The 13,541-nt window shown below is 36.5% G+C and overlaps 1 protein-coding gene across 1 annotated transcript in view; it reads left to right on the forward strand.

Annotated features, from left to right (window-relative positions):
* The first annotated feature begins 3,380 nt into the window (after window positions 1-3,380).
* LOC307127066 (uncharacterized protein) overlaps window positions 3,381-13,541 on the forward strand; it is a 290,663-nt gene continuing 280,502 nt past the window's right edge. The window contains exon 1 of the mRNA XM_079818043.1: window positions 3,381-3,493. The gene's annotated coding sequence lies outside the window, so the exon portion shown is untranslated. The remainder of the gene's footprint in view (window positions 3,494-13,541) is intronic.

Genomic DNA, 13,541 nt, shown 5'->3' on the forward strand with positions numbered 1-13,541 from the left:
ATGCCACTTTATTCTACCGGGAGACTGTTTTTGGTGCATTATTTTATTGCATAACAGTCTAGTATGATACTTCGCTCCGCAGAAATGCAATGTAAACAAAGGATTAACCATCAATATTACACCGTTATTGTTTCGTTGGATTAAAATGCTCTATGGGATGTTATTCAGTGGACCCTCACCTTTCCATTCGTTCTGGAATTGTTTGCAATGGATGCGTGTGTGGCTCGTAATTAGGACACTAAAGGTATGTACTCTGTTTTTATTTATAAAATCGTTGATGTGTATTGCTTACATTGATGCAAAAATACAGCCGTTATAAGCTTTTCAATGAAAAACAGTGGTCTGTCCTCGATGCTTGAGGTTTAGACCTTTAGAATGATATATAGTTTGTCAAGATTAATGATGTTTTTTTACGTTAAATCTATTAACAAACATTACACTCGTGCTAAAAATAGCGCTTCAACCCGTGCACGCGCTCATGAAGCTTATCAGGTTAAAGTTTTATCAAATGTGTTTTAACCCTGATTAACTCAGTTTTAAATGTTATCTTGGATCTCTCTTTTAAAGTACACACATGAAATGTTTTTTCTAGCCTACCTATGAATTCACGTTTCTTAAGTTATAGTTAGAGAAAAAATGTTTAACCATAAGTGTCTGTAAATGTCTCTATCGGAATAAAATGATAACCTCTTTCCAGGTAAGTAATAAAGTAACACAACACAAGGTCTTAGAAAAATATATCTCAATTATTTACTCAGTAAAGAAATTATTATCTCCAACAAATAAGAAAATGAAATAAAGATATGCTTGTTCTTTTTTAAACCTTTACCATAAAATGTCCCTCTTTTTTTAAAGGAAAATACTGTCAATACTGTACCATATATATAAATGCACAGACAACAATTTAAACACTGTTAACCTTCAGATGAATTAATTCAGAAAACTTTGATGTTCAAAAGAATGTCATCAAAACTTCAAAATCACTTAAACCAACACACTTTGTGGGCCCACACACACACCTTAATGCAATATAAAGCCGGCAACCAAAATTATTATTAAACTAAAATACCGTAGCAGGCCTGATGCGGTGCTTGTGTTCGTTGTGGCCCAAAACTTAATGGCCGCTTCACTCGTCAGCGAGCAAACAAAATAAAGGATACCTTGAGTTAATGTTTCTGTCCAGTCTTTTCTCCAACAATCACAGAAGCAGGCTCAGCATCCAATCAGCATTTCCACACGAACTCCGTTCATTTCTCTTTTCTTCGCCACGTTTCCCGTAAAACTCACAAGAGAAGTCCTGGTTGCTCCAAGCTCTGACTGAGTCTCTTCCCTGTCTTCAGTTCGAAAACAGCAAATAAACCCCTTGAAATGTTCAACTGAGGGAGTCAAACTTTAACTAGAAAAACGTCATTCACTTGTAATGAACAAACTCCAGCCTATACTTCAAGGTGACTAATCATTAGCATTAGCAGTAGCACAAAAGTAAACAGTCTCTGAACTTCGTGTTGAAATTCCTCCCATTCCTCAATATGCAGCTTGTCACTCTTCTCACTGGTTGTTTTGAAAACAATCCTAAGACACAAGTTACACACTGGTTTGTGCACTACTAATTCACAAATTAACTCAGAAAATCCCTGTGTCACGCTCACTCTTTTGCTTCACCTCTCCTCTCTCATCTCTCTTCTCCTCAAAACTGAAAAAAAAACACCCGCGACGCTGATTCTCCGCCCAATCGTTATTAACCCCATAAATGCTGGTTTAGACAGTTTTCAGAAATACATTATCTCTTGTTTAAAACAATAAACATATAATAACTTTTAAACTGTTTTTGACATTTTCATCCTAACTTTTAAATGAATTTCAACCCTTTTAATCAAACTATTTATAGGCTCAGAATATTAAATGATAAGCCTACTACAAGCATCACTTATACCCTCATGCATTTTTAAACCGGGTTACATGAGTGTTAAGATTTCCTTTATGTCTGAAACTCTTTCCACACTGTTGGCAAGAGAACGGCTTGTCTCCAGTGTGAACTCTCATGTGCCTGTTAAGGCTTTCTTTTTGATTGAAACTCTTTCCACACTGTTGGCAGATGTAGGGCTTCTCTCCAGTGTGAATTCTCATGTGGATATTAAGGGTCAATTTACGTCTGAAACCCTTTCCGCACTGATCACATGTAAACGGCTTTTCTCCAGTGTGCATTTTCATGTGTTCCTTAAGGCTTTGTTCCTGTGTGAAGCCATTCCCACACAGAGTGCAGGTGTAAGGCTTCTTTCCAGTGTGAACACTCATGTGGACATTAAGGTTTCCTTTATTTCTGCAACTCATTCCACACTTTTGGCAAGTGTAGGGTTTCTCTCCAGTGTGAATTCTCATGTGCCTGTTAAGGTTTCCTTTATGTCTGAAACTCTTTCCACACTGTTGGCAGGTGAAATAACTTTTGGTTCCTGTCTTCTGAGCTCTTTTTTGTGAGGAAGTCTTTTTAGCCTGTGTCGATCTTTCTCCAGCCATGAAATCATCATGTTTATCATAATGGTCTCTGTCTTCTTCCCTTTCATTGAGTTCATGACTTGCCTCTGTCAGTTCCATGAGGTCTAGGGCAAAAACAATTACATAAAACAATTTAGACATTTAAAGCATCAAACCAACAATGTGTATGTTATAATACTCTATTCTATCCTATGGATCAGGGGTGAGCAGCTTTGGTCCTGGAGGGCCACTGTCTGTCTACAAGTCTGAAAGCTCCCGCTCCATTGATCCAGTTCATGTTTTGGGAGCTACCCTATCATATTGTTTTCCCTGCAGCGTCTCAACAACGGACCGCTAGTCACCCAATGATGAGGATACGTATCCTTTCATGATCCAGAAAGTGCGATTATTAGAACGCAGATGAAGAACGCTCTTACCGCTGATAAAAAAATTAATTGTTGCGGGAGTCTTCTAAAGGAGCTCTGAGAGTACCTCAATGCCACCCGACAGCCACCGCCATCTTGCCGCAGATGACGTACATCATCCAGATAAAGGTAACGAGGGCTGGAACCTAAGACGTCGCCATCTTGATTTCGGCAATAGGGAATGATGATTGTATATCCATAAAATATTGACATATTTACAACCCCAAATTAGAAAAAGTTGGGACAGTATGGAAAACGCAAAAAAAAAAAGTGATTTCTAAATTTACTTTGGCTTGTATTTCATTGCAGACAATATAAACACAAAATATTTCATGTTTTGTCTGGTCAACTTCATGTCATTTGTAAATATGCATCCTTTCCTGTCATTCAGACCTGCAACACATTTAAAAAAAAATTGGGACAGGAGCAATTTAGGGCTAGTAATGAGGTAAAATGGTTAAATAATGATGTGATTTGAAACAGGTGATGTCAACAGGTGATTGTTATTATGATTTGGTACAAAAGCAGCATCCAAGAAAGGTCTAATCCTTTAGGAGCAAAGATGGGCTGAGGATCGCCAGTTTGCCAACAAATACGTGAGAAAATTATTGAAATGTTTAAAAACAATGTTCCTCAAAGAAAGATAGGAAGAGATTTGGATATTTCACATTCAACAGTGCATAACATAATTAAAAGATTCAAGGAATCTGGAGGAATTTCAGTGCGTAAAGGACAAGGGCGCAAGCCTAAGCTGAACAACCGTGATCTCCGATCCCTCAGGCGGCACTGAGGTACTCCCATATTTTTTGGGAGGAATGGACGCCGTGTGCTCCGGACCAAAGAAGAAAAGGATCATCCAGACTGTTACCAGCAACAAGTCCAAAAGCCAGGGTCTGTCATGGTATGGGGTTGTGTCAGTGCCCTTGGCAAAGGTAACTTGCACTACTGTGAAGGCACCATTAATGCTGAAAAGTACATAGAGAATTTGGAGCATAATATGCTGCCTTCAAGAAGACATCTTTTCTAGGGATGTCCATGCATATTTCAACAAGACAATGCAAAACCACATTCTGCACACATTACAAAGTCCTGGCTGCGGAGGAAGAGGGTACGGGTACTTGACTGGCCTGCCTGCAGTCCCGACCTGTCTCCAATAGAGAATGTGTGGCGCATTTTGAAGCGCAAAATGCGACAACAAAGACCCTGTACTGTTGCCCACCTTAAGACTTGTTTGCAGGAAGAATGGGACAAAATTACACCTGAAACACTCCATCACTTGGTGTCTTCAGTCCCTAAACGTCTTTTAAGTGTTGTGAAAAGGAATGGCAACATTACAAAGTGGTAGATGCTTTACTGTCCCAACTTTTTTTAAATGTGTTGCAGGTCTGAATGACAGGAAAGGATGCATATTTACAAATGACATGAAGTTGACCAGACAAAACATGAAATATTTTGTGTTCATATTGTCTGCAATGAAATACAAGTCAAAGTAAATTTAGAAATCAGTTTTTTGTTTTTTTTTGCGTTTCCCATACTGTCCCAACTTTTTCTGATTTGGGGTTGTATTTCACAGATGAATGGTGACTGACAGATGAACAATTCCTTGCACTTTACTTATGCATTTCATAATGAGATTGTCCTTTAGTAGATACTCTTATCGAAAGTGTGACAATGTAAATTTAAGATTTAGCAAAACAAAAAACACATGGAATTACCACCATAGCTAGTAGATAGCTGCAGAGCAGCTTATTAGCCATTTCCACTCCCTGATATTTACATTTACATTTATGCATTTAGCAGATGTTTTTATCCAAAGCAGCTTACAATTGAGGAGTACAGGAAGCGATCCGCCATGAAGAGGCAGCGAAACACAGAAAGAGCCTGAAGTACTAAGTTTTGGACATTACACAGAGCACAGATATACACACAGATATACAGTTGTGGTCAGAATTATTGATTACATATTATATCAAAGATGGCTGTCAAAATAAATCTTCCTTGTTTATCCCTTTGATATTTCATAAAAATCAGTCAGAAATAAATGTTTTTCTCCAAAACACATTAGACACAATTATTGGCACCCCAAGATTTGTTTTTATGAGTAAGATATCTCTGAAGTATATTCTCATTCATTTAAAAAAGAAATTGGCACACCAGGGTGACGAGGAACATGAAATTGTCCAGCCACAGGAGTATAAATATGAGGAAACTTTCTTTCTAGTCTTTCCCACGCGGAATGTGGTGTTATTACATCACCATTTCACAAAATATATGGATTGGCTGTATATACATGAAAACGCAAGGGTGTCATTTTCGGATTTATCCACTCTGGGATCCGGTTAAAAAAAAATATCGGTTTCATGCTCCCAAAACGATGGATCTGTATGGACGAAACACTGATCCGATTTAAAATTTTAACGTATACAGCCAAACGTGTCTCCTTGTGGCCTTTTATTGTGGCCAGCCTAAGGGACACCTGTGCAATAATCATGCTGTCTAATCAGCATCTTGATATGCCACACCTGTGAGGTGGATGGATTATCTCGGCAAAGGAGAAGTGCTCACTAACACAGATTTAGACAGATTTGTGAACAATATTTGAGAGAAATAGGCCTTTTGTGTACATCTCATGAAAAACAAGGGCAAAAACAAAAGTGTTGCGTTCATTTTGTTCAGTGTATAAATGTGACTTTAACTATATAAATATATAAACCAACATGCTGCACGTTTCAGAAAAAAGCACAACATTGTGTTCATTTTTTCAATTTAAATTCATAGAAAATGCTACTCTGTAAGTGTAGAAACGATAGGAGGGTTAAGTGTTCTTGTGTTATGTGCTTACGAATTGAATGTCTTAAACTGCCGATCTATGTTGCCTGGCTAAATAGTGTTTCACTATTGTTGGGATATTAATATCTGCTGCAGAGTTGATGGTTGCGGCTCGTTCAAATGAACACTGGACGAGTCATTTGCTCAGCCGTAAAATAGACTCTCTCAAAATTCCCTATGAATTAATTAATTCATTTATTCAAGCTAACTGTATAACTGTTTCCCTTTAACACGGTCCCCTTTACATTCCTACATATCGGTGGATGAATAAGTTATAAGGTGTTAAACATTAATTCTGAATTATTTATATGTAATTCGGGTCTCTTTCATTGTAATTCAATTCCCCTTTGAATTATTTGATTTAACTCAACCCTTACATGAGCATGCATAATATGTCAGTTTCTAACTTCTAGCACTGCCAATTGACATCACAGCCTGTTCATTATCAAAATAAAATAGTCAACCGATCATATAAAAAGTTCTGCGGGCTTTCTGTTCACAGCTGCTGAGCATAGATTCCACTTCAGTTATTGGTCATAAAGTGCGAGATAAGATGTGTAGCTATAACAGCTGTGTTATAATAGTCTTTGCAAACTGATTTTTAAAAACATCTATCAGACAAAGCTCAGCTTTAGGAAGGGAAATATACAGGTCAGGAAGGATAAGGTGACAGAGAAGAGAGAAGGTGATGGAGATGAGAATCAGGTATTGTGTTATTTAACACAGATAAAGCCTACATGTATAGCCTATCATTAAATTGCAGACAAACATTTTGGATTGCTAGGTTGGCTTGTATGTTTGGTGCAGAATGAGTGTGGTAGGGGGCCCAACCTCATATTCCTTTATAGGGCCCAACATTGCTAGGGAGCATACATAAGGAGCTAGTATGAGTAACAGAAATGCTTTCTGTCCAGATTTGATAGCAATAATAATGCAAAAACTGACACTTCAAATCAACATTTAAATGTCAACTTTGACAAAAAGAAAATATTCAATAGACACAGTGTTGGGCAGTAGCGAGCTACAAGTAGTGACGCTACTAGCTTAGCAACATTTGTCAGTAGCTCAGTTACTTTTAAAAGAGTGTAGCTTTTAGCGTGACCAAAAGCTACATTCTGTTTTGGGTTCTGATGAGGACGAGCCTGTAATGAGCGAAGCGGAGTGGTGTGATGGACGCTCAGCTCAATAATCCGCTCTATGCAGATACGCTCCACTCATCCTGCTCACGGTAAAACAACGTTCGCTCCAATCCCGCTCAGACATGACATTTATCTGTACTGTAGCCTACTATACTTGTTGTAAACTAACCAATAACAATGTTTTTGTTGCATATTTATGTTTAAATATTGTTATTTTAAAATTTCATCTAGGCTATATTGATTATGAATAGGGATGGGCGATACCAATCATTTTCTTTTCGATCCGATACCAAGTACTTTCAAGACCAGTATCGTCGATATCGATACTGATACCGATACTTTAAATATTTTAATTTGAATGATTTTATAATGCATTTTGAAAGCCATCGTAATTAATATTAAATAAACAGCAATAGACATTACTCCTTTTTTTGTTACATTTCACTTTGTTTAAAATAAATCCCATGTAGAATCGATATTTCAATGTGAGAATCGATACTTTCGATACAATGCCAGTATCGGAAGTATCGATACTCTAGGATCGATCCGCCCTTCCCTAATTATGAAAAGTGCAAAGATGAGTAAAATGTCAAAGACATAGGGTCAGAAAAGATTTTGACCACTTCATTAATTTTTGTTTTTTAGCAAGACTTTCTTTAAGGTAAATTTTGTTTTGTATAAATTGTATCTTAATTTTAATCAATGTTTCATCAGCCAGTTGCCTGGATTTAATAAATAAGAAGCAATTTTGCACTTAGCCATTTTGCACTTTGACAGCCAGTTTGAGATATAGGCTATATTTGAGTATTTTGTGTATCGAATAGTTTACACAATCAAATTATTCTAACACTTTTTGCCATTGAAATGGCACCTGAGACTCCGGTTCGAAGGACATGTTAAATATATCCAAATAAATAACCTAATTCAAGAAATGTTCTTTATCTTGTGTTCTGACTCAGCAGCAGCTGTTTATAATTATAAGTAAGGCCATACAGCCACCTAGTGACTACACTTTTGCATTGCAGATGATTAATGGTGCATAATTTAGAGGTAAATATCAAGCGTATTTACTATTTTTTTTTAGTTAAATCCCCCTTAAAATACAAAATATTAAAAGGTAAAATATTATTGAAATTCTTCAAAATGATTCATTTCTGTAGAGCTGGAGATTTTAATAAGGGTCAAATGACTGAGTTTCACTCTCAATGTTTCTTCAATCTTCACATCTTCACTCTCCTCTTTCTCTGTTTGTTCTTCAGTTTCTACATGTTTCACTCTCAATGTTTCTTCAATCTTCACATCTTCACTCTCCTCTTTCTCTGTTTGTTCTTCAGTTTCTTCATGTTTCACTCTCAATGTTTCTTCAATCTTCACATCTTCACTCTCCTCTTTCTCTGTTTGTTCCTCAGTTTCTTCATGTTTCACTCTCAATGTTTCTTCAATCTTCATGTCTTCACTCTCCTCTTTCTCTGTTTGTTCCTCAGTTTCTTCATCTTTCACTCTCAATGTTTCTTCAATCTTCATGTCTTCACTCTCCTCTTTCTCTGTTTGTTCCTCAGTTTCTTCATCTTTCACTCTCAATGTTTCTTCAATCTTCATGTCTTCAGTCTCCTCTTTAATAAACTCCATCTTTATAATAGTGTGAAGAAAAAAGCTGAAGTTAAAACGTTTAAATGTTAAAAGTGAAAGTGCATCAACATCACAAACATAAGTTAATTTAGCAGAGATTCAGTTCTTTGAGCTTTTTGATTAAAAAAAACTTAAACTTTAAACTTTAAAGGCTGCTTGAAAATGAGCAAACTTGGGTTTTAAATTACTCCATTTAGTTTGATGAATATAACATTTTCCTAATAACACAAATAAATCATATATATATATATATATATATATATATATATATATATATATATATATATATATATATATATATATATATATATATATATATATATATATATATATATAATGATTCACTTGAATAAAGTAAAAATGACAAATTTAAGACTAAATTGCAGTTCATTTTAATTCTTATAAAATGAGACATCTCATATCTAATGTATTTCTCAGGATATAATCTGTGAACAATGTTAAATGACTCTTCTTTGGTTTTGTTTGTTACACAATACCAACTGAGAAATCCCCAAAATCCTCCCACTCAAATGAGGGAAACATATGAACCCAAACTAATTTAGATGGAGGAGAAGAGATTTAAACAAAAAGAGATCTAATCGATTGGTCACTGCATTCATCATTAATTAAATCAAGTTGATCTAAAAACAAATGTTAGGATTAATACAACAAAAAATGCTGTATGTGGAATATTTTCCCTGACCATTTATTTAAACAACTGGTGTCAATTTCTTTCTTAGATGCAGTTTTGATATGACCTAAACACCTCTGTGATGATCTAATTTTCAAAGTCCTCATGACGCAGTGTTTGGTTTTTAAATGTCTTCTCTTCTCACTCCATTTATATGTGGAATAACACATCACACATGTGTGTTGAGTTTAATATATTATTAGTCGGTCAGTTGTTGAATTATGATGGTCAGCTTTTGAGATTTCTGAACTAAATTTAAGTGTCATATTTTTGTATTGACATATGAATGTTTTGTCATTAATTATATTTCTGCCAAAAAATATTATATCTCTATTCATCAGTCAGAGCGATAGTTAATGGATTTAAATTACCTGATTAGACAAAAACATTCAGAACTAACATTACAGATTAATGAAAGAATGCAAAGTATACAGACCCTTAATATATTAGTTAAGCTATTTAATGATTTGTTGAAATCGAGATAGAAATAGAGCGCTTCGAATCACTGAATCATTTGTTGTGAATCAATCGGTTCAATTGACTCGGAGAGTCTAAAGCTCCGGTTCTCTCGTCACTCGCCAGAGACTGAACTCATGTTTGAACTGATTCATGATAAAGAATGAAATGAGCCGCTCCTTCTGTTACTCATGAGTTTATTCTCTTACTTTACTCACACAACGCTGATACATGTTAGATAAAGCAATGCAATTACATTTAATAATACAGCATTCATTATGCGTCGCTTTAAACACTTTAAACACAAACCTTTCTTCAGCAGAATCACAGCAGATGCAGGAGCGCGGCGCAGCCTTATGACGTCATACACAAAATCAAAATAAAAGTCCTATTCACACGTGGATGAGTCTAAAATCACCAAAGTACGCAGACTGTTGGTGTGCAGAGGGGCATTTACAAATAAAAAATATATTAACAAAAATATGGTGAAAATAAATGAAGAAATACATTTAATAACAAATTGGTAAGTTAATGTTACAGTTCATATTGAGAGTTCATATAAAAATTAAAACAATAAATGCAGCATCTGCATAGTTCACCAACAAATTAAATAATTTACTCACCCTCATGACACCCACACTGTTAAAAATAGTGTAAAACTACAGTAAAAACTGTCCAGCAGTAACAGACTATAATAATCTATAATAGTATTTCACCACAGTAAATGTTAAATTACCCTAAATCAAGATACAGTACATAACTTTTAAAAAATATATTGTTTGTATATATAAAATATAGAAAACACACTGTAACAGAGTGAAATATCTGTCACAGTTTTTCCATATCCATAGAGCAGTTCGCCACCCCTGCCATAGAGGGATGGCATTAAAAATGATATGTCTAGTAACACTATGAGGTAGGGATGTGGAAATGAAGCCTCATGAAGCAGTGAGGCTTTAAGGCCCGGGTATACTCACACCCCGTCCACGCGCAGCCCAAATTTTCAGACTGCATGGACGGTCCGCGTGCAACAGCGCATGCGCCAGCAGTACAGAAGAGTCCACTAGGTGGCAATACGCACAGTATTGAGCACAGTGTTCAGCCGTCGAAGAAGAGTGTGCAAAGACCGGTTTAAAAACAACACGCTTGGAAAAAAGAGAGAATTTTTGATTCTTTAGTGTTTCTTCCAAACTATGTTGCAATGGTGGATGCACTACAATTCTTCTCCGATCATGCCCAGCGAATGTCCCGTTGATGACAGGACTCAGTGCTGCCCTCCGAGGTCTGGTAGAGCATAGACACTTTTTTACTGCGCATGTGTCGAACGCGCGCATCCGTTGTGTAGTATTTGAAAGACGCGCAGACAGGGCTGAAGTATACCCGGGCCTTTACCCTGACTTTTTCAGGAAAAGATTCAAAGCTTCGAGAGTGTCAAGAACAGCGCCATCTGGTGCTTATTTAAAATAAAGCAGGCAGAAGCCTGTGGAAGAAGCTCTGTCAGATGAAGCAACCACAACACACTCCATCGTTTCAATGCTATGTGTACAAATAAAAGCTATACGTGTGTGTTTAATGTGTCCAGTAAAAAAAATTATTTACCCATTAAAATGTGTCAATAAAATATAATATGATCTTATATGATTCAATAAGATGTAACGTAGGCCTACTCTCGAGACTCTCTCTCTCTCTCCACACACACACACACACACACACACACGTTTACAGGGACTTGGTGTGTTATAATTATAGCTGTGATATAATAATATTTGTAGTATTTTTGATACAATAATATTTGTATATATAATTGTAGGTATCTATCTGAGCACTGGTGATTTATTCACCGCCATTGCCAGCAGTTTTAGGTTGGGCATCAGCACTGTAGACGGGAAAAACGGATGCGAAAAACGCAGAAAATCGAACCTGTTCAGATTTTTTTTTTTGATGGACGAAAGTTTCGGAGGCAGTGTGCAAGCGTGATTGACATAACGTGAGGTCGAATTTATTTTCTGATGTGCGGAAATTTTGCATGCGGACTCAGTGTGCAAAGGCCTTAACAAATGGTGGAATACTAACTCTGCTGAACGAGGTACATGGAGTCAAAATTAGCAATCGCACTTTTGAGCGACTTTTGAACAAACACCAGCTTTGGAGGAGGAAGAACAAAACTGATGAAGCTGATGTGGCAGCTTTCATTCAGCAACAAATACAAACATCGGGGCAATTACATGGTTACAGGTGGGTGCATCAGAAATGCTGGCTCAATGGAATTATCACTGACAGAGGCAGTGCGGGTGATTTTACGGTTGCTAGATTGGCGAGGGAGTTGACCTGAGGTCTAGGAATCGACTTCGCCGCAGAGTGTATTTCAGCCGTGGACCTAATTATGTGTGGCATATCGATGGATACAATAAATTAAAGCCATACGGAATTGGTATAAGTGGGTGCATAGACGGGTTTTCAAGAAGAATAATGTGGCTTGAAGCATACAGAACAAAGTGATCCTCGGGTTATTGCTGGGTACTTTATGACAGCTGTCATAGAGGCGGAGGGCTGCCCAGAAATTTCTGCATCATGGAACGCAGCCCGACTCTGCTAGCATCAGTTCTGGTCCAGGCACAAGCAACCAACGGATTGAGAGATGGTGGCTTACACTTAGAAGTCAGTGCATCCAATTTTGGATGAATCTGTTCGACAATCTAAAAGAGGATGGACATTATGATGCCACTTTCCTGGACAAATGTTTGATACAATTTTGTTTTCACTTAATACAGGCAAGTTACAAGTTTTATTTTGTTCATTTGTATTTAAAGGGATAGTTCACCCAAAATGAACATTTTGTCATCATACTCACCTTTATGTTGTTACAAACCTTATATATATATCAGTTTCTTTCTTTTGTTGAACATTGAGGGAGATGTTCTGAAGAATGTTGGTAACCAAACAGTTTTGTCCCCTTTGACCTCCAAATAGTATTGAAAAAAAAATACTATGGAAGTCAAAGGCGACCCAAACTGTTTGATTCCCAACATTCTTCAGAACATCTCCCTCATTGTTCAACAGAAGAACACTGCTGACAATAGAGTAATTGGTAAATTACATTATGAAAAATATTTTTTTATAAGGGTGTTAGCTATCCATACTGACTAAAGATTATGAACCCAATAAATACCCTTTTATTAATTTCATTTTTCAGGAGGAACTGAATCAAGTGGCATCATCATGGAACAATCACAGAATATGACCAGTACATAATTCTCGATCTCCAAATGGTCGCCCAGCCATTATGCATGCAGCACCTCAGCTATATGGCGCAAGAGATTACTTACACCCTGTCGGCCCAGAAGAAGTTGAAGTGTGTCTGGAGGAATGTGTTTTCAAAGACTACCCATGTGACAAAGATGTGTTTGATACCTGTGTTCACCTCATTACAGAACACAATCTGGATATATCAAGAGATGTCTATTCAATTGTGGATATTTATATCAAACTCCGGGAGTTGATAAATAATGAACTAAATAATGAACTAAATAATGAACTAAATGACACAGACTAACATTATTTGTGTCATTTGAGTGCACCTGAAAACAAATGTTATTCTCTGCTTGGTAATGTACAAAAATAGTTGATGTCGCGCAGCAGTATCTTGATATGATCACAATGAATGTCATTTTGACTTACACACTGTATTTCACTTCATTGGTGTCAACCTTTACATATCAATTTTATGGTGTGGAACATTTAATTGAAATGAAAAGACAGGCCTACTAATGTTCAAAAAAGAAAGCAGCATGTGTTTTTTTTACTGCATAAGCAAAGAGCGCAGGCAATTCTTTAAACAATTTTTTTAACGTTTATAGTTATGTACAATATTTGTAACAGTTTTGGGTGTACTGTTTTTGG

The sequence above is a fragment of the Gobio gobio genome (genome assembly GCF_949357685.1).
Source record: "Gobio gobio genome assembly, chromosome: 5".
Classification (NCBI taxonomy): Eukaryota; Metazoa; Chordata; class Actinopteri; order Cypriniformes; family Gobionidae; genus Gobio; species Gobio gobio.